Raw genomic sequence first — 18,320 nt, 5'->3', positions numbered from 1 at the left:
TTGACACTGGCCAAATGCCAGGCACCCACCAGAGTCATTCTCTTACCTACTTTTGCTACAGTTGGGCAAAGGAGAGGGAAAAAAATTTAACAAAGGGCTCATGAGTTGAGATAAGGACTAGGAGAAAAACACCCTAAGGGTAAAACAGGTTTAAATTTAAAGGCATAAACTAAATTTTAGAGTCAGGGGAGGATAATGAGAAGTAAAATAAGCCTTACACAGTTTTCCCCCTACACAGTAATTTCTGAATTTCCCACTGTGAGTGCATGATTAGTCAGTGCCTATTTACACAAACTCTGTGAGCTTGCAGAACACTGTTCAGGGAAAGGAGGGCTGAGAGAAAATCCTTTTAAATCAGCACACATTGTGGAGTACCTCAACACTGCTGTCAGAATTAGAACACTCAGAATTTTGCTAAGTGGAAGGAGCCTCCCAAAAGTTCTTCTGCACTTGGTAACAGAGGGGCAAACCTGACAGCATCACTTCTAGAGTGATGGTCCATGTTATTTAGAATAGTCTGTACCTCTGTCCCAGTCAAGTTTTATACCTCACATCCACAGATGTGAAAGATTGATGCCCTGGAGAGGAACAGCAGATCTGAAGGTGGACACTGAGAGGTCTCAGCTTCACACAGTGAAGATCCTGGAGCTCAAGGGTTAGGAATACAGGTGTGAACCACACTGGAACCTGCCAGCTTCGGTGCTCAATTCATCTGGCCATCTCCAGGGTCACCACATTTTGTCACCTGGCACAAGTAACAGCTCCCTTGGGGCCTGGGGCTCTTGCCAGTCCATTGACATTATAATTAACATTCACAGAGCTTCACTCGCCCTTCAGACCTGTTGTTACATGCCTAGACACAAGTTAGGGAATATAAAACAGTTCTGGGAGAGAATATTTTTCTTTTCTAAACTGGCACCATGGGTTAAAACAAATATTTAAATTTTGTCTGAAAATATAAATTTGGTATTCTTCTCATGAAGATATTTAGAAGCTTCTGAGGTAACACAGGTCAGCTGTCTGGTACTTAAAACTGATGTGAATGTTCAAGTTCACAATATTTTGCATGATGTATTTTATTCATGTCAAAAATTATCTTCTGGAAAGAAATTGTTAAGGGGGTGGTTGTAGACACTTTAAAAGTTGTTTTGCACCTCCATCTCACAAAGTTGCTCCAGCTCATTAGGATTGGGGTTCACTGGGAGAAAGGAACAAAGCTCCATCCCTGGCAGTGCCCAAGGCAGGCTGGACACTGGGGCTGGGAGCAGCCTGGGGCAGTGGGAAGTGTCCCTGCCATGGGGGACAGGACTGGATGAGCTTTAAAGTCCTTCCAACCCAAACCATTCTGGGATTCTGGGATCTCTCTTTGCAACAGATCTTGAAATATGACAAGCAGCATTTTGGTGCTTTTTTGTAATATATATTTTAATTGCACTCTGGTTAAGCTGAGCCTGTGCTGTTTCCCTCCCCTTGGGGTGATGGCTCTGCCTGAGGCCCCATTGTCCAGTTAAACCTGTGCAGGGAGATGGGCAGAAACCCTCACAAAGGACAAGCCTTCTGGACTTACTACAACTGCTTAATGCCCAGGAAGGGCAACAGAAAAAATGCTTCTGCAAACATATGTACAATTTACATTGTCCAGCTCACCATCCCAAAATAAGGATGTAAAAAATATAAAACATATTTATTTTCTTTAATGTATTTCTCTGGGTGTATGATTTATTGCCCAGACATTAATTACTTGTTTGAATCCTATTTTCCACTCCCTGTCCCATCACCCCCAGTATGTCTAGTGTACTGTTTTTGTATTTCTTTAGGGATTTAGGTCCTATCAAGTGATAGCCATATGCATTTAACAGGAGCACCAATGATTTCAGCTGCAGGACCCTTTGCATGAATGAACTGCAAACTGAGTTTTAGAACCCTGAACAAGATGACTGAAATAATTTTAAATAGCTCTGACTTACATTGCTTAGAAGATCTGAGGAGCTGTTTATTTTCTGAGGGCATTTTGAAGTTCTGATATTCCAGGAATTCAGAATACAAACAGTTTCCATATAAACCCTGAATTTCATTAGAGATTATTAGAAAAATGGAAAGGCCTTGCAATAGTGATTGACCTGTTCTGTTCAAATGAAGAACACTTCTGTACAGTTTAATAAAAAGCATCTGTCATAAAGATTATGTCCTACACATTGTGGGAATTCTATCACCACAGACAACGTAGATTAATTGCAATAAACACAAACTGTCACTAAAGCTCTCAGTTTATGCCATTTAATACTGTGTGAATAAATTTCATTTTCTAATATTATGAAACAGTAAGAGTATAATACATCAACTACCTAAGTCCTTTGAGAATTTTTGCATAATTTACCAAAACAAATTGATTTTAGCAGTAAAGCTACTAATTTACATGGGCAAGAATGGTTTTCCTAGTGTGATGAATTTAATTTCTATTTCCCTGTTTGCATGAATTCACTCAAGCAATTCATCACTGCTAGAATTAAACTACAGCCATGTTTTAGTTGAGCAGGCACATAACCTAAACCTGGATGACAATGAAGTGTCTTTCAAAGGTAAGATGTGAAATTTAGTGAAAATCATTGGAAAGGCCTTTCAAAAATATAAACAATAAGATGCTGCACAGAAATAGAAAGTATTTGGAGAATTTTATTCATAGATTGGTTGTCAGCTTTTCATTTCTGAGGTCTCATCTTTCTGATAAGCTTTTGCTCTATAATGGGATATTTTTTTATAAGGAATAAAGATGTAAAAGTGATTTTGTAAAATGATTAGGTTTAAATTAGGACAGAATGAACTTTCTCTTCTGATTTTTGAAATGAGTCATCCATCCAAACACAACATGCACAATATGGGTATAAATTGCATTTTGCAGTCAGTTCAAGTTGGTTCATCTTGGGACTGAAAAGTAAAATAATACTACTGGCAACCCAAGTGTGAAAGGAATGAATTTGCAGCTTTATGTCAATAGTCCAGCATAAAATAATCTGGAGGCTGCTGGAAACCCAGAGTGGGTGAGTTTACAGATCTGGAAAGCAGAGCAAGGATGTGTTTTCCATGCCTGCTCTCTTTGGAAAGTGCAGCTCCCAGGCAGGAGGCTCCTTCCCTGCGGCCCCGTTAGTTGGATTCAGTCAGCATTGTGCAAAGAGTCCGTCCTTCCAACAGGGCAGGGCAGGGCAACAACTATCCAGAGCTGTTTCTTGCTCAGTCAAGAAAGCCTTGAAATACTCACATGCCCTTTTTTCCAGATATCAAACCAAACAGAAAGCTGCAGGAATCCAGGACAGAAAGCACAGTAGCTAAAAATGGACCATTTTTTCCCCATCACGGGCGGCACCAGATCCAGTGTTCACTAACAAACACAGCCACAGGAAACCAAACAGTAAAGGAAGTTCCCCTTTTAGCCTGTGGAGCTGAAGGCAGTTGGTTATATTTTAAGGCAGAGTAGTAGAGACTGGATTGTGTCTGCAGATATTCCAGGAATAACATAATACAAAAGAAAAAGATCTGGATTCTTATAGAAATGGACACACTGATCAGACTGGCTACTTTCCAGCTTTTCATCTGCCTCCATCCTTAGGATAAGAAGCAGAACACTTCATTGTCATGATCCAGAAGAGGTTTATCAGGCCACTGACCTCTCTATTTATTAATTGATGCCTATGTTAAATTACAGTGATGCAAAGCTTGCTCGCTAGGTAATGACACAACATGTTTGAAAAGCTGTCACCTACTCTGTTTAGCAACACAATATGGAAATTAATTTCACAGAAAGTAACTTGCTCCTCTGAGGGAAAAGGACACTGCAGGTATTTATAGACTATTTGATTAGTTCCTTTCAGCAGCATCAAATAGGATGATGCTGGAGCAGTCTGTATTTACTTAATACTGAACCTATAAAGAATCCATCAGTTACATATTCTCCTCAAAAGCACCAGCTGTACATTCTTAAATAAAGTCATAAATGGCACTGACAAGACTTCATTCTTTTAATGCAAAAAAGACACTCTGTGGTACAGACTGTGCCTGTACTTCACTCTCCAGACTTTATATGCTCAACATTCTATAAATATTCTCAACTGGAATAAGAAAGCAAGTTGAAACTTCACTTGAAAATGAATTTGTTTGCTTGTGGAGTCTATGTACATTCAACAACATTTTCTTTACATATGTTATGGATAATTATTCCAAATATAAGAGTTAATATGTAAAAGAAAACATTAAAGACAGCAGAGTAATTTTTACCTCCAACCATCAATTCTACATCACCCTTGCAAGATTCACACCTGGGCACTGCAGGCATTGCTTGGAATATGATGCTGAATGGGAAATTGTCCTTTGTATAAGTTCCAGTCGTGCCAACAGCAAGCTGGAGGGGTTCCCTTGTTATTTTGAAAGAGTGTGTCCCTGTTTCCCATGTAACTGGATGTAAATTCTTTTTGGGGACAGCATTTTGTTCTTTGGTTGTGGCAACAGAGTCCTGGAACTCCTGGATGCTTTTACAGCACACAAAAAGGATTCTTATTTAGACACATTGTTAAGTCTCCTGAGAATATTTGTCATATTTCTCAAACAACTCATTCCAACTCCTTTCCTTCTTTATATTTTTATTTCTTAGGTTTTCCTGATAACCAGCTGGAGATGTTACTGTGTCACTGTCAGATTCCCCCCTCCCCCCTTTTTTTTTCTTTTTTCTTTTTCTTTTCATTCTGACTTGTAAGATCACATTTGCTTCCTCTATGGAAGCTTCCAACATACAGAATGTTTCTGCTACACTTCCATGGCTGTTTCAAATATCCCAAGCTCTCCTACAAAAGGAGCCAATAATGTCCTGAGCACAATGTAATGCTTCCATTGTACATTAGACTATTTCCTGTATTTTCTTAATAAAAATATAAAAAAAAAAATAAAGAGAGGCAGAGGGAAGGGACAGGAGAAAGAATGGAGAAATGGTTTTGTTAAGAAAGCTCAACAAAACCTCAAGAGCTTTCTAGAATGAATCCTTTTAAACCCAGCCTTTTATGTCCTTGATAATTCAGGGTGCATCTTCCCTTTAATAATTCCTCCCATGTGGTGATTTGGAATTACGTCATCTGTGGATGCAGCTGTATAGCAAGCCAGACACCAAAAGCAGAAGTTCTTTATCAAAAAATTGAGCTTTGCCAAGCTGTCTGTAAGTCTGTAGCCATTAATCTAACACATTAAGTCTTGCAAAGACTCAGCAAAACGGGGCCAAATGGCCACAAAACTCTAAACTTTCTGTACAGTGTCTTGTTTTGACAGCTCCATAAACTTATTAAAAAGTCAGGGCAATACAACAATAGAGGCTTTGGGGATGTGGGTTATATATTTTTTCTTAAATTTAATTTTAGTGAATTGCAGAAGAAAGTTGGACCTGTGAGAATAAATAACTTCCTGCCCTCTGCACAGTAGTTCCCACCCCATCATGGTATATCAAGCACACATCACCAATAAAGACTGCTTGAGTCGTACACAAAAATGCTCAAGACTGAAGTAAAATGTTCTAAATCATGAACTGTTAACACTCATGTTCTCTGCTACAACTTGAATGCCTGCTAAATGGGTGCTTTATTGCCACAGCTTTCATCATCAGCTCCTGCAGTAATCCTTCTGTTTAATGATCCTGATTTAAAAATCGTTACTGTTAACAACTCCTGATATTTTACTTTCAGCGTTTTGGCAGTCAGAGCTGCTTAAATGAAACAGTTCAATCTTCTAAGTGACAATAATAGTTCTCATTATACCAACCTGCAGGATTTCCATGCTGCTACATTTTGATATATTATGGCCCTGCTTGTCTATGATCATTAGCATTGTATTAAAAATACACTTCATCTTTGTCATAAAGCTCATCAAATATTGAATTTTTTGTTTGGAAATATAACTTTCTTCCTGGGAATTACTCTTCCTCTACCCAGGCTGGACATGGGCTAGAGTTTAGCTTCAATCTAAGGATCTGAGTGAATCATGGTGCTATTGCAAGTGTGTACAACTGCATAAAATGCATAAAAACTGCCAGTTGTCAGACTAATTCATTGATACTAATTAATCTCCGTATTATTAGATAAAAATTAATTAAAGAAGAAGAGACTTGGGTAAAGTGGTGGTCTTGAAGCCTGTCAAAGCATCTACAATTTCCTGTTTTCATGATTTTATAGTGAAAAGGGGAGGAGAGGAAAAATTCAAAACAATTTTCTACTCAGTCACCAGGAAAGGAGACAACATTCTGTTTTCTGCATAATTGCAGCATCTGTTTGTCTGTCCAGCAGTTTAGCTGAATTTGACAAATGGGCAATGGTCTCACAGAAAATAAACTACCATGAATGCTGTGAAAACATGGACCTACACTGTTCCAAACAGATACAGTTCCACTTCTTCTTTTCTACCTCTTGCTGATTAATAGATAGGGAACAGAAATGAATGAGAGTACAAAGGAACAGTTGAGTGTGATGGAGAGGAAAACAAAGAGCATCATTCAGAAGATGAAAATTAACAGGGGGATGGAAGAAGAAGAGAGAAAGAATCAACAGCTCTGATTTTTTCTTTTAATTGGTGACTATTTGAATCACAGAATCACTAGGCTGGAAGAGACCTTCAAGATCATCAAGTCTATCAAACCATGGTGAGGAAATTTTCCAAGCACAGGAATAGGATGAATGATCACAGAAGTACAGAATGTCTTTAATACAAAGTCTTCCTTTTTGTAGAACAAACAAAAAGGGTGCTCAGGCCTCGGCAGGGGCTGCCCAGGGAGGTTGGGAGTGCCCGTCCCTGCAGGTGTCCCAGGAAGGGCTGGAGGCGGCACTCAGGGCTCTGGGGACAAGGTGGGCATTGGGCACAGCTGGGGCTCCATGGGCTGGCAGGGATTTTCCAACCTTAATGATTTTGGGTTTCTGTGATAGCAGAGACTTCAGTAACCATGCGAAACTGGTAAGGCCTTGGGAATTCCATGTACTGAATTCCTTGTACTGAATTCCATGTACTGAATTCCATGTACTGAATTCCATGTACTGAACTCCTTGTACTGAATTCCTTGTACTGAATTCCATGTACTGAATTCCATGTACTGAATTCCATGTACTGAACTCCTTGTACTGAATTCCTTGTACTGAATTCCATGTACTGAATTCCTTGTACTGAATTCCTTGTACTGAATTCCACGTACTGAATTCCTTGTACTGAATTCCATGTACTGAACTCCTTGTACTGAACTCCTTGTACTGAATTCCATGTACTGAATTCCTTGTACTGAATTCCATGTACTGAACTCCTTGTACTGAATTCCTTGTACTGAATTCCATGTACTGAATTCCATGTACTGAATTCCATGTACTGAATTCCATGTACTGAACTCCTTGTACTGAATTCCTTGTACTGAATTCCTTGTACTGAATTCCATGTACTGAATTCCTTGTACTGAATTCCATGTACTGAATTCCATGTACTGAATTCCTCGTACTGAATTCCATGTACTGAATTCCTTGTACTGAACTCCTTGTACTGAATTCCATGTACTGAATTCCTTGTACTGAATTCCATGTACTGAATTCCTTGTACTGAACTCCTTGTACTGAATTCCATGTACTGAATTCCTTGTACTGAATTCCTTGTACTGAATTCCATGTACTGAATTCCATGTACTGAACTCCTTGTACTGAATTCCATGTACTGAATTCCTTGTACTGAATTCCTTGTACTGAATTCCATGTACTGAATTCCATGTACTGAACTCCTTGTAATGAATTCCATGTACTGAATTCCTTGTACTGAATTCCATGCCCAGCTTGCTGTAGAAGTAGAAAGGGCTCTCTAGGTGTGCATGTTATGGCTTTCTGTAACACATCCAACCTGTGGGCCTCTGCACTGAGGCTGTCCCAGACCCTTGTGGTCTATTCCAATTCTCATGGATCTCATTTACTGGCTTAAAAGGATCTTGGAAAAGCTTTTGTGTTGGTAGTTAAGCTCTAGAAGAGCCTCAAAATGAGGAATATCATTAAATCCTTCAAGTTTCTGGAGAACTCTGTTCCTGCTCCTGTAACTCAGCGCTGCCAAGACTTCATTTAGAAGTTTTACAGACCTTGTGTGTGCCTCCAATTGGTCAGTGCTTTTTGGCCAATTACTCTAATGGTTAGAAAAAGGTATTTTACTTGTCCATCAAATCTCTTTGTTCTTAAATTGTTTACATATTTTCTTCACTGATTCTCATGGGACAGATCTAATGTTTATGCAGGTGTGGTTGTTTTTCACCCAGGAATAGATTGTAATGTTAACAAACTGCTCACACCAGGATTGTTTTCACATGGGAAATTGCTAAGTGCTAGCTGCAGTTAGAAGAAGTGATAGGCCAGCCATGGATCTAACAGAGCAGGCCTGATTTTATGAGGTCTTTCTTTAATAATTTTTCTACTTGACTGCAACACACTGAGTCAAAATGTTAGGAAGATTAATCCACAAACACCAGAGGGTTATGTCCAAAAAGGAGACAGGAGTCCTTTTTGGCTTTATTTGAATAAAGGGAGAAGCCATGGGGCATTCCCCTGGGATCTCTCAAATTTTTGGAGGACGCAGCCTCCTTTTTATCCCCATTTCCCAGCCACATTTCCCTTCTCTCTTCCCCTCTTTGGCTGAAGTACTTGAGAGGTACAGACTCCCTGATAGGCCTGATACCAAAGATTTCCCCCGAAGGTATAACCCTCCCTTTGAATTTTTAATTCTTATGGAATTTCAGAGGTTCTTCTTCCCTATTGTTTCTTTCATCTTTCAATGTCTAATGTCATTTATCAGCAAACCTAAAGTTTATTTGTAAAAGCAAACATCTTTTTCCAATCATCAATCAGTGGAATCCTTCCCACTGTTTCTTTTATCTCCCAGTGCTACTTTTACGTAACAGCAGACCCACAGCTTGTTTGTAAAGACAAATCTGCTATTCCTCTCAAAATCATTTACCATGCTAGCACAATCTGGCAAGTATGTGATCAGAGCTAGAAATCCCCATTCCTTGGCACAGCTGGCAGGTGTGCAGTTAGTTGGGAGCCAGAGAGCTGCAAAAATGGGTGCTGGTGGGGATGCTCCTCTTGTTAAAGTCAGAAGCAAAGTGGCACAAGTTAGAGCAGTGATTTTCACTTTAGAGTACCTTTGTCTTTGGGAGTGCACCTCACAGAGGATGCTCTTCTGGAGTGTGAAGTCCCATTATTGATGGGAAAGAATCCAGAAGGTAGAGGAAGAGCATCAAGCCAAGCCTTGCAGGCTCCCCTGGAATCTGGCAAGGAGCAAGCGCTGAAAGGCTCGTGCCACCCTCCTCCTGCGTCACTTGAGCTCCTGGCATGCCCCAGCAGGCTTCCTGGTGCCTCTGACTGCAGATCCAACTGAGATCCAGTCATGTCCAGAAAAAAATCCTGAGGTAGCTCCATAGGTGCTTTGTTGCTTTGTCCCTGTGAGTTTGCAGTTCCAAAGTCTGTAAACCTGCAGGTTTCTAGCCAAACCTGCTCATGTTATAGCCCTTTAGACCTGCTTCTGTTTTATACTGCATTGCCAATATTTAGGTACTACATTAGCCCTAAGTTTAGTCATAATGATCCAAGGTGATGTGCTGATTTGCTATCAGACTGTCATCCATGACCATCCTAAGGGTGTCACTGGCTTCATGATAGGGGTCTAGAGTATCAGCTATCCAATTCCAGGGACGTGGTGGCACTTCAAGTAGGGGTTAAGGCAGGCTATAAAAGCTCCAGGTGCTTCACAGAGGTGGAAAGAATCCAGTTCTCTGTCCTGAAAAGCTTCATCTGGGAGAAGAGGAAGACTGCTCAGGATCTTGTGAATTTTGCACTGTGCCTGGGCAGAGATTTCTCAACCTTCACAGATTTCTTCCCATAAGACATAATTTTCCCTGCTTTATTGGTAAAGGAGGTGCACCAATGGCAATCCTCGAGGTTCTTATGGCTCAGTAGGTTCTTCAAAGAGCTTCTCAGTTTCCCTTGGTCTTCTCAAGGTTTGTCTTCTGAAGAATATTTGGATGATTCCATTTCTTTATCCTCAGCTGAAATCTCAAGGTTGGCAGTATCACTGGAGAAGAAACCATGTCATTCCCATCACACAGGTATAGAAATTGCCTTTTGTTTTTTTAGTAACATTTTTTTCTGCTTAACTTCTGTATTCCAGAACAGGAGAGAAATGCCTTGTGGAATCATAACCAATAAAAACAGTAAATGAGGGCTATCATGAATAAGGCCATTTGGAGATCACAGAGTTCACCAGTTCAGTTGCCCTTCTTGCCATTTACACAGCAAATGAAGAAGAGTTTGCTGGTGCTTGGCCCTTCTCTGACTCTGAATATTCTGCTCACTTGAGAGGTAGAAACACTTGAATACAAATATTTCTCTCAGTCACAAAAGAGAACACACCACAAGCTCTCCAAATTCAGCAAGTGGCCCACAGATCTTATAATCTGATTATGGCAGTATCTATCGGAGAGCTCCAAGTATGGAGGATGGGCTGGCCACAAGCAAAGGCAACTTTGGGAGGGAGCACAGCTGCTACTCCTCCAATTTCCCAAGTGGGAATAACCCTCCCACCTCCTCCACCAGAGCCAGTATTCTGCTGGGGGAGCCCCTCAGCTGAAGAGGCCCTGGGCAGATGTTGGACACTAGCCTGTTGTTCAGCTGTGACAGTCAGTGACTCCATGATCACAGATGGCGACGATGATTCATCCCTTTCTTTTCCTTCTTCCTCTGGGTTTTTTCTTCCTCTTGCGGTGTCTCCTCCTCTTCTGAAGGAAAAAATGATCCATAAATAGAAGACGATGCACAATCCCATTGCCAATCCCATTTAAGCTGAGAAGTCCCACTTCCCCAACACTGGCCTCTCCCAGAAGCAATGCATGCTGCTGGCTCCTCTCTGAATCCTCGTGTTCATTCTCACTCACAGGGGATCATGTCATCCCCTGCAATGCCATGCACATCCAACCCTGCCAAAAGCCCTGCCAGCCTCTCTTACAGCTTTCCCCAGCTTTTCTGCCTAGCCATCATCTTTCCAGGCCTGCCACAATGTGCTGGCAAGATCCTGGGAAAAAGCCTAAATGGACCCAACTGCTCAAAACTCAGGAAGCAACCAGAGAGGCCAAAGTATTGGTCTGGCAGCCCTGACATTTCCAGACTTGTGGAGATGGGTGTGAGCTGCCTGATGTGCGATGGTAGGGGGAAAACCAGGGGATCTTCCTGGGAGACAACAGACAGTGCTCACCTTCCAACGTCTTGGGGACGTACTTGGTAACCCTAGGGAAGGTCCCCTTTCCTTTCAGGGTGATTTCTGCTGGTTCCAGATAAGCCACTTGGATCTGGAAAGTCCTGTGGAAGACTCCTAGCTTTCCTGGCAGATAATAGACTTCCAACACTTGCTTCTCTCCAGGTGCAAGGGAACCCTGCAGGGACAGGAGAGGAGGAAGGGACTGCATCAAAGCTTTGAAGTGGGATGCTCAGGGGACAGACAGACTGAGAAGACAGGTTCTCATCTAGAAGAAACCATCAGACCACATCACTTTCTACCTTCCTTGTGCCCAAAAACTTGCACCTCCAACCCTGGGGTGCAGTGTGTCCTCCTGAGCTCTCACAAGGCTGCAGCCCCACCCCAGCACAGCCTCATGTGAGCACAGCTCTGCTGCTCATGGCACAGCATAAGCGCTCTGCCACCAAGGGTCACGCCCAAAAAATAAAAGCTCTTTTGCTCCGTGGTAAAGGAGTGAAATGCCTGCACTCTCAGGAGTGCCAGTAGTCCCTGTCACAGCACATCAGCAATTCTAGGCTGGTGTCCAAGGGCCTAACCCCTTATTAATGATCCCAGCAAAAACAGCTTCTGCCTCCGCAGTTACACCATCCTGACTCAGGGTTTCTTGCAGGAGCAGAGACTTTGATGAGATGTGGGCATGAGAGTGATGGCAGGAAAGGCTCTTAGGGCTTTCAGAAATGCTGTCCAAGCCCCAGGCCGTCTCTGGGTGACAGGACACAGCTACAGCTTTCCTTGGCTCACCCTGCACACCAGGCTGGGCCCTCGGCTCCCCATTCCTGTTCCCAGTGCAGGGAGAAACAGCTGAGCAGGACAAACCCTGCCCCTGGGTCCCCTGAATTACTCCAGCACATAACAGGGCTGCAGCCAAAGGGAGCCTGGCCAAGCTGCCACCACCAGGATGCTGCTCCAGCAGCTGAGTGCAGAGCTGTGTCTGCAGATGCTCGCAGGAGGAGAGCACCAGCGGGTCCCCCCTTGCACGAGACATGCATGAAATAATGAGAAAGCCATTTGGCTTCCCCTTTGTTGTGGTGTGTGTTTTGGATTGTAATTGGGTCCTAGTAGTCAGTTTTATAAGCCCCCCCAATTTTGTATTGTTATGGCATATTTTATTACCAGTGATATTCCTTTGCACGATATTCCTTTCCCCCTTGTGCCGTTGGTTTTGTCCTGGTTGTCCATCTCCCCAAAGACCTGCCCTTTTGTTCCCTGTTCCTCCTCCCATTGAATGTCAATCCCTCCCCATGCCTGCCCCTTTCTCTAGAAACTTCCCTATCAATTTTGTATCCTATGAAACCCCATTGGCTTGTTTAAGTTGTTCTCCTCCTCTGCAATCCCCTATTGGTTTAGACACTGTATTCCCTGCCTTGTGTTCCACCCCCAGTTTCTCCCAACTGGCTAAAAAGTGTATCCTCCCCTGGGACCTCCCCCATTTATAAGCTGATGCTTGCCTTTGTTCAGTGTCTTTCTCTCCCTGACCCTGACCTTCTGGGCAGTAAAGTGCTTTGCAAAACATGTAGAAGACCTCTCCCTGTTCCTTATCCGTGCCCTGGACGCAGTGCAGCCGTGCCTAGAGCAGCTGTGCCCTACAGCCACAGCCTGGGTTTGACAGCTCCCTGGGGGCTGCAGGCTGTGGGTGTCAGGAGCCAGTTGGGCCGAAGGAATCCGGCACCACCGCCCCCACTCCTGAGGGGCCAAAGGCAGGAATACTGCTGAAGCTCCAAGACATCCAGGCAGGACTGAGAAGCTAGGATGGGGGGATGCTGCAACCTCTTCTCCACCCTCTTTCAGCCCCGCTCCTCTCTGGTCCCCTCACTGCTCCATAAAGCTCTTGCCGAGAAGCAAAGCTGGAGGAGGGAGGGACCAGTACAGAGGCTGTGCAATTTCTGGCAAAGGAGCTTCAAGCTCAAGCCAAGGGATATGTAAATGCTGCTTAGTGCTGGCAGCAGGGAGGCAGGGACAAGGAAAGAAGTGATCTTCAGAAGAGTCAGCAGCACCCAACTCCAGTCTCAGCACAGCCAGAGAGCTGAGCACTTCTGCCTCTGGCAGGTGGGACCTGCCAGCCAAGGCCATGGGGGAGTCTTATGAGGCGAGTCCTTGTTTGACCTCTCTGCCCCCAGCAGCAATTGCTTACAGCCCTATCTCTCAGGGCTGGGTTTAGGGTTTCCTCCCCACTTTTTTCCCCTCTTTTTCCCCCCCTTTTTTTTCTTTAATTCTCTCCTGGGCCGCCTGATGCAGGGCCAGAGCCAATGACTTGTGCTACTCACTGTGGTGGGCACGACCACAGGAACACCAGGCGGAGGCTTTGCTGCAGTGCCAGTGCTGGAGTTTGGCACCACGTAGGGGAATTCCATAACCCCGGTGTTCCGCAGGGTGACCTTTGCTTTGAGGACTTTGTTAAACACCTGGAGAGAGGACAGAGGAGTGAGAAGTTACAGATACTCATGCTGGCAATCTCCTTCCTCTTGAGTTGAATGCACACAGCCACAATGCAACCACACAACTACAGAGAGGTGGTAAAACCATGTAAAGGCCAGTAATAAATGAACCAGGGGACCAGGTCCTCTGCTCTCTGAGGGGCCACCAACAGCCAGGAGAAACAGAGGAGGTGGCAGTGAGATGAGTGAGATGAAGCCAAAAGTTTATGAAGTGAAAGAATGGAATTTGTTGGTTCTATGTGTTGTTTGTGGTTTGGATTTGTTCAGGTTGGTTTGTTGGGTGTTGCTGTGAGCTGGCAGAGGGATGGGGTTGAAGACCTGACCAAAAGGAAGGAAGAGAGAGGGGGAGGGGACAGAAAAGTTGGCATCGGAGAGAGTGGAAGTTTCTGAGTACTTCTCCAAGGGGAAAGGGGCCAGAGACTGTCCCAGCTGGGTACAAAGGGGATAGAAGATTGCCTTTTTGTTGGAGGGTGTGTTTGCTCATCTCCGGGGGCAGGGAGACACACACCCGGCTCAGCTGAAGCATTGCTAATGACCAGTTTTGTTTTGCTTTGACAACTTTGTCCCCATTGAATTGTATCTAAAAGTTAGTGCATTTCTGAGAGGCATTCCAGAAGAAAAGGCACCTGCATGCAAATATTGGCAAGAAACATACAGGTGACAAGAGAGACACACAGGACAACACAGGCAGTGCCAGCAACTGGAAGTATCTGTGGACTGTAAAGTGGGGATTATTCTGGGACATTGTTTTCAGCTGCTGCAGTGACTGAAAGTCCAACTTCTTCCCTGGATTATTTTGTGGATCAAGCAAGAGCATTTGACAAGAGCATCTCCTTGGAGCTCAACTCTAGGAGTGGATGAGTGGAGTGGCCATTTTAAACCAGCCTGGATGCTGGACATGTCTCTCAAAGGTTCTATTCTAAGCCCCAGAGCCAGCAGAGGAGCTGAGAAGGGGAGAGAGCCTGGGATTGAGGTGGCCATGGTGCCAAGACAAGGAGCTGTGCTGGTACCTGCAGTCCCCAGTCAATCTCCTCCACGTCCAGTTGGTAGCTGGGGCATGAAGCCTGCCCGGTCAGCACCACCCTGTAGGTGGGGCCTCCCTGCACGTGGCACAGCGCCGTGACACGGGCCACGATGTTGGCAAAGCCAAAGAAGGTAAAGGTGACCTTCTGGCTCTCGCCTGGTGGCAGCTCACCCCACACTGGCCGGACATCAAAAACCTGGAGGGAGAGGAGGAGAGATTGAGATGTTGAGAGTGGAAATGGATGCAGAAGAGCAGCTGTGTCTTGAAATAAAGTAGAGTCATAGCTGGAAGGGCGTATTCCCCAAACATGGGCAGAATCATCCTAATCTTATCCTGTGTCCATGCCACTGACTAGTGGAGGGACCATGGGGAAAATCTTCTCCCATAATCACTTATCCATGAGTATACACTGCATTAAAGCCAACAGGAATGTCTCCTGGCAGCAATAAATTCTCTCTGCTGCAGAACTTGTCTTTGGAAACACTTCTCACTGTCTTGAGAAAAACAGGAGACTTGGAGGTGGGAGCCCTTGGAGCTGGAGGAAGGCCCATCTGACTTCTGAGGTCTTTCTCCCTCTCTCTGACTTATGTGCTGTTCTCTCAAGCTGCTAGAGCCAGTTCCCACAAAAATGTCCTGTCCACCACCTGATGAGGTAAATGGGAGCAATGCCCTCCACAGGTGCTGCATAGGGAGCATCCTGGGGCAGCCCTACAAAATGTCCCACATGGCCTCTCCAGTGACCATGGCTTGCTTGTGATGGACTTGGAGGGATGTGAGGCTCCTCTGTGAGCAGTGCTGAGGGCCACCAGCGGCAGTGGGGCTACAGAACCTCTTCCCACATTGGAAACATGGACATGAGACAAATTCCCACTCACCTCCTGCATTCCCACCTTGGGGGGCCCCATCTCCATCAACCGACTCAACGGCCGCATCCCCGCCGGCCCCTGAGACTCCCCAGGAGTGGATGACAGCACCTGGAAAACAAACACCACGGGCTTCAGTGAGCTGGCTGGTCTGAGCAAGGTCACTCTGCTGCAGGCTCCAGCACCTCACCACACCAGGAGCAGCTGAAAAAGGACCTGGGCACAAATCAAGTGTGAAAATGTCCAGGCCATCACCCACAGATGAGACCTGGGCTCCATCTGCACTTCCTACATCAGACTTGCCTGAGGGAACTGGGTGCCCCCAGCACTCAGGTAGGGAGGGTTGGAACTACATAATCTGTGAAAGTCCCTTCCAAGCCAAACCATTCCAGGATGGCCACTTGAATTTCCCTGGTTTACTTGTGTATACATGGCAACAACCAGGAAATAAAGATGATTTTGTGCTTCTCTTTGAAAACATTCAGCCACAGTTCATTGCATCTATAGGTCTTTGTTTCTCCTGATTCAGAAAAACTGCGCAGTGTTGAAACAACTGGTATTTGTGTGTGAGCAGGTACAACCCTTCTCCATAAACTTAATGCCAACACTGGGCTTTTGAGAAACTCTTCTGCTTCCTTACATATTTTTTTTAATTGCCCCATGAGCAGCCTCTGTTCCCCCTGATGCAGAACAAGGGGCTACTTCCCACTCAAAAGTACTAATGTTCACCAGGCAAGTTGGCAGATTAAAGACCTTTCTCCTTGTTTGGAGGAAGAGACAGTGACTTTGCAAAGTCTTGTTTTATAAAAGACAGCTCTGGAGCTGTCAGTGCAATACCAGCTTTTGGGTGAAGGCAGAGATGTAAGCGCTCTGGCTGGGTTGGGAAGGGGGCACGTGGAGATCAGGACTCTTCATGGATTGACACACATCAGAGGCTGGAAGCCTTCTCATCGTGATGCAGATAGAGACCTCATTTTACATTATAAAGAAAATAAGCCAAAAAACCCCAAACTCAGCATTGGTCTGTAGGATCTGAGTGAGCTTCTCTGAACAACACTTTCCTATTTCTGCCTGCCCAGATACCCCATGTCCAACTGCCACTTTCAGGGCACAGGACAGAAGGGCAGCAAAAAGGGAGGTTGGCACAAGTATGACTTTTTGGTGGCAAGTTGAGGAGGGAAAGCAAGTGGTAGGTGTACAAGAAAATCCACCTCTGTTTCCAGGGAATGCTCTGCATCTTCTGGCTCCTGGTCAGAGTCCTCTTGAGCAGGAGCTTCCTGAGCAGAATCCTCCTGGGCAGAATCCTCCTGGGCAGGATCTTCCAGGGCAGGATCCTCCTGGGCAGAATCCTGGCCAGGACTCTCCTGGGCAGGATTGTCCTGGGCAGGACCCTCCTGGGCAGGATCCCCCTGGGTAGAATCCTCCTGGGCAGGATCCTGCACTGTTTCCAGGGTTTCAGTTGGCTCCTCCAGACTTGCTGTCCTGTAGCGTCTCCATGGAAGCACTCCCTTCTTTGATGACTGTGGCTTGAATTTAGGTGGTGCAGGGATGAACCTGGAAAATAACATAACTATGATGGTGGACCTGTAGTGGGAGAGAGGTGCCTGCAAGAGCAGCTCCTCCCCACGATGCAGCCCCTGGCTGGGTGCTGGTGTGCTGAGCTCAGTAACAGCCACTCCAAAACCAGGCTGGAGCAGGTCCCTGCTCGGAGCAGCACAGGGATGATGCTCATACCTGATGGTGTTCACCTGGCTGTCCGTCAGGAATGACCAGTGGTAGCTGACGGGTAGTGGGCTGCAGTTGGTCATTTCCATATGCAACACTTGTTCTGTGTCATTTACGATGCAGCCAAAGTCCACAGCCTTGGCCTGGAGGTAGAGATTCGGGAAATGGACTTCTCCCCGAACAGGGATCTTCTCCACATGAGGATGCTCCATGAAGCGCACCCTGAGAACCCTCTTTTCCACCCAGCTGTGCAGATTTTTCTTATACGCTGGGTTAAACTGGATCCAGAGATGAAGTTCCTCCCCTACATCCAGTGTCATGGGCTGCAGGGACAAGAACAGTAATTAATCACCCGTGGGATGACGTCCAGGGTCTTGACAGCAGGAAACAGTAAACGTTCAAAGTGTGACCCCAGCATGGGCTTCTCAGTTCATGGTTCATTTCTCTGCAGCAGGGGTCTGACTGCAGGCACCACAGTCCAGTCCAGGATTCCCTCACGCTCCCATTTCTGTGCTCAGCAGCAATACAAGGAGGTGGCTGCTGGAGAGCTGGCATGCTTTCCAGGAGACACCTTTACTGCATGTCTGGCCTCAATCTGCTGTCCTGCTCCCCGCTCCTCATGTTTTAGAGCCAGCCTGGATGTTACCAATTCAGATAAGATTTTGATTCCTTCAGCAGCTTTGCTGATTCAGCTCAGGCCAATTCACTGCTGACACTACAGAATAAACTTCTCAACTTGAGGATCTCCCAACAGAAGTGCTCCACCACATCCCTCCTCCTCAAACCCCACTGAACAAGCCCACAGAGGCTCACCTCGGAATCTGCAGGGAGGGGTTGCTGGTGCACGTTGCAGATTTGGAATGGCTGTTCCAGGTCCAGCACAATGCTGAATGGCAGGGAGCTGATGTTTTTTAAAGACAAAGGCTGGTACTGCAGTGTCAGGACATC

The sequence above is a fragment of the Fringilla coelebs genome (genome assembly GCF_963513975.1).
Source record: "Fringilla coelebs genome assembly, chromosome: 14".
NCBI classification, from domain to species: domain Eukaryota; kingdom Metazoa; phylum Chordata; class Aves; order Passeriformes; family Fringillidae; genus Fringilla; species Fringilla coelebs.
Note: the sequence above shows the minus strand (reverse complement) of the source record.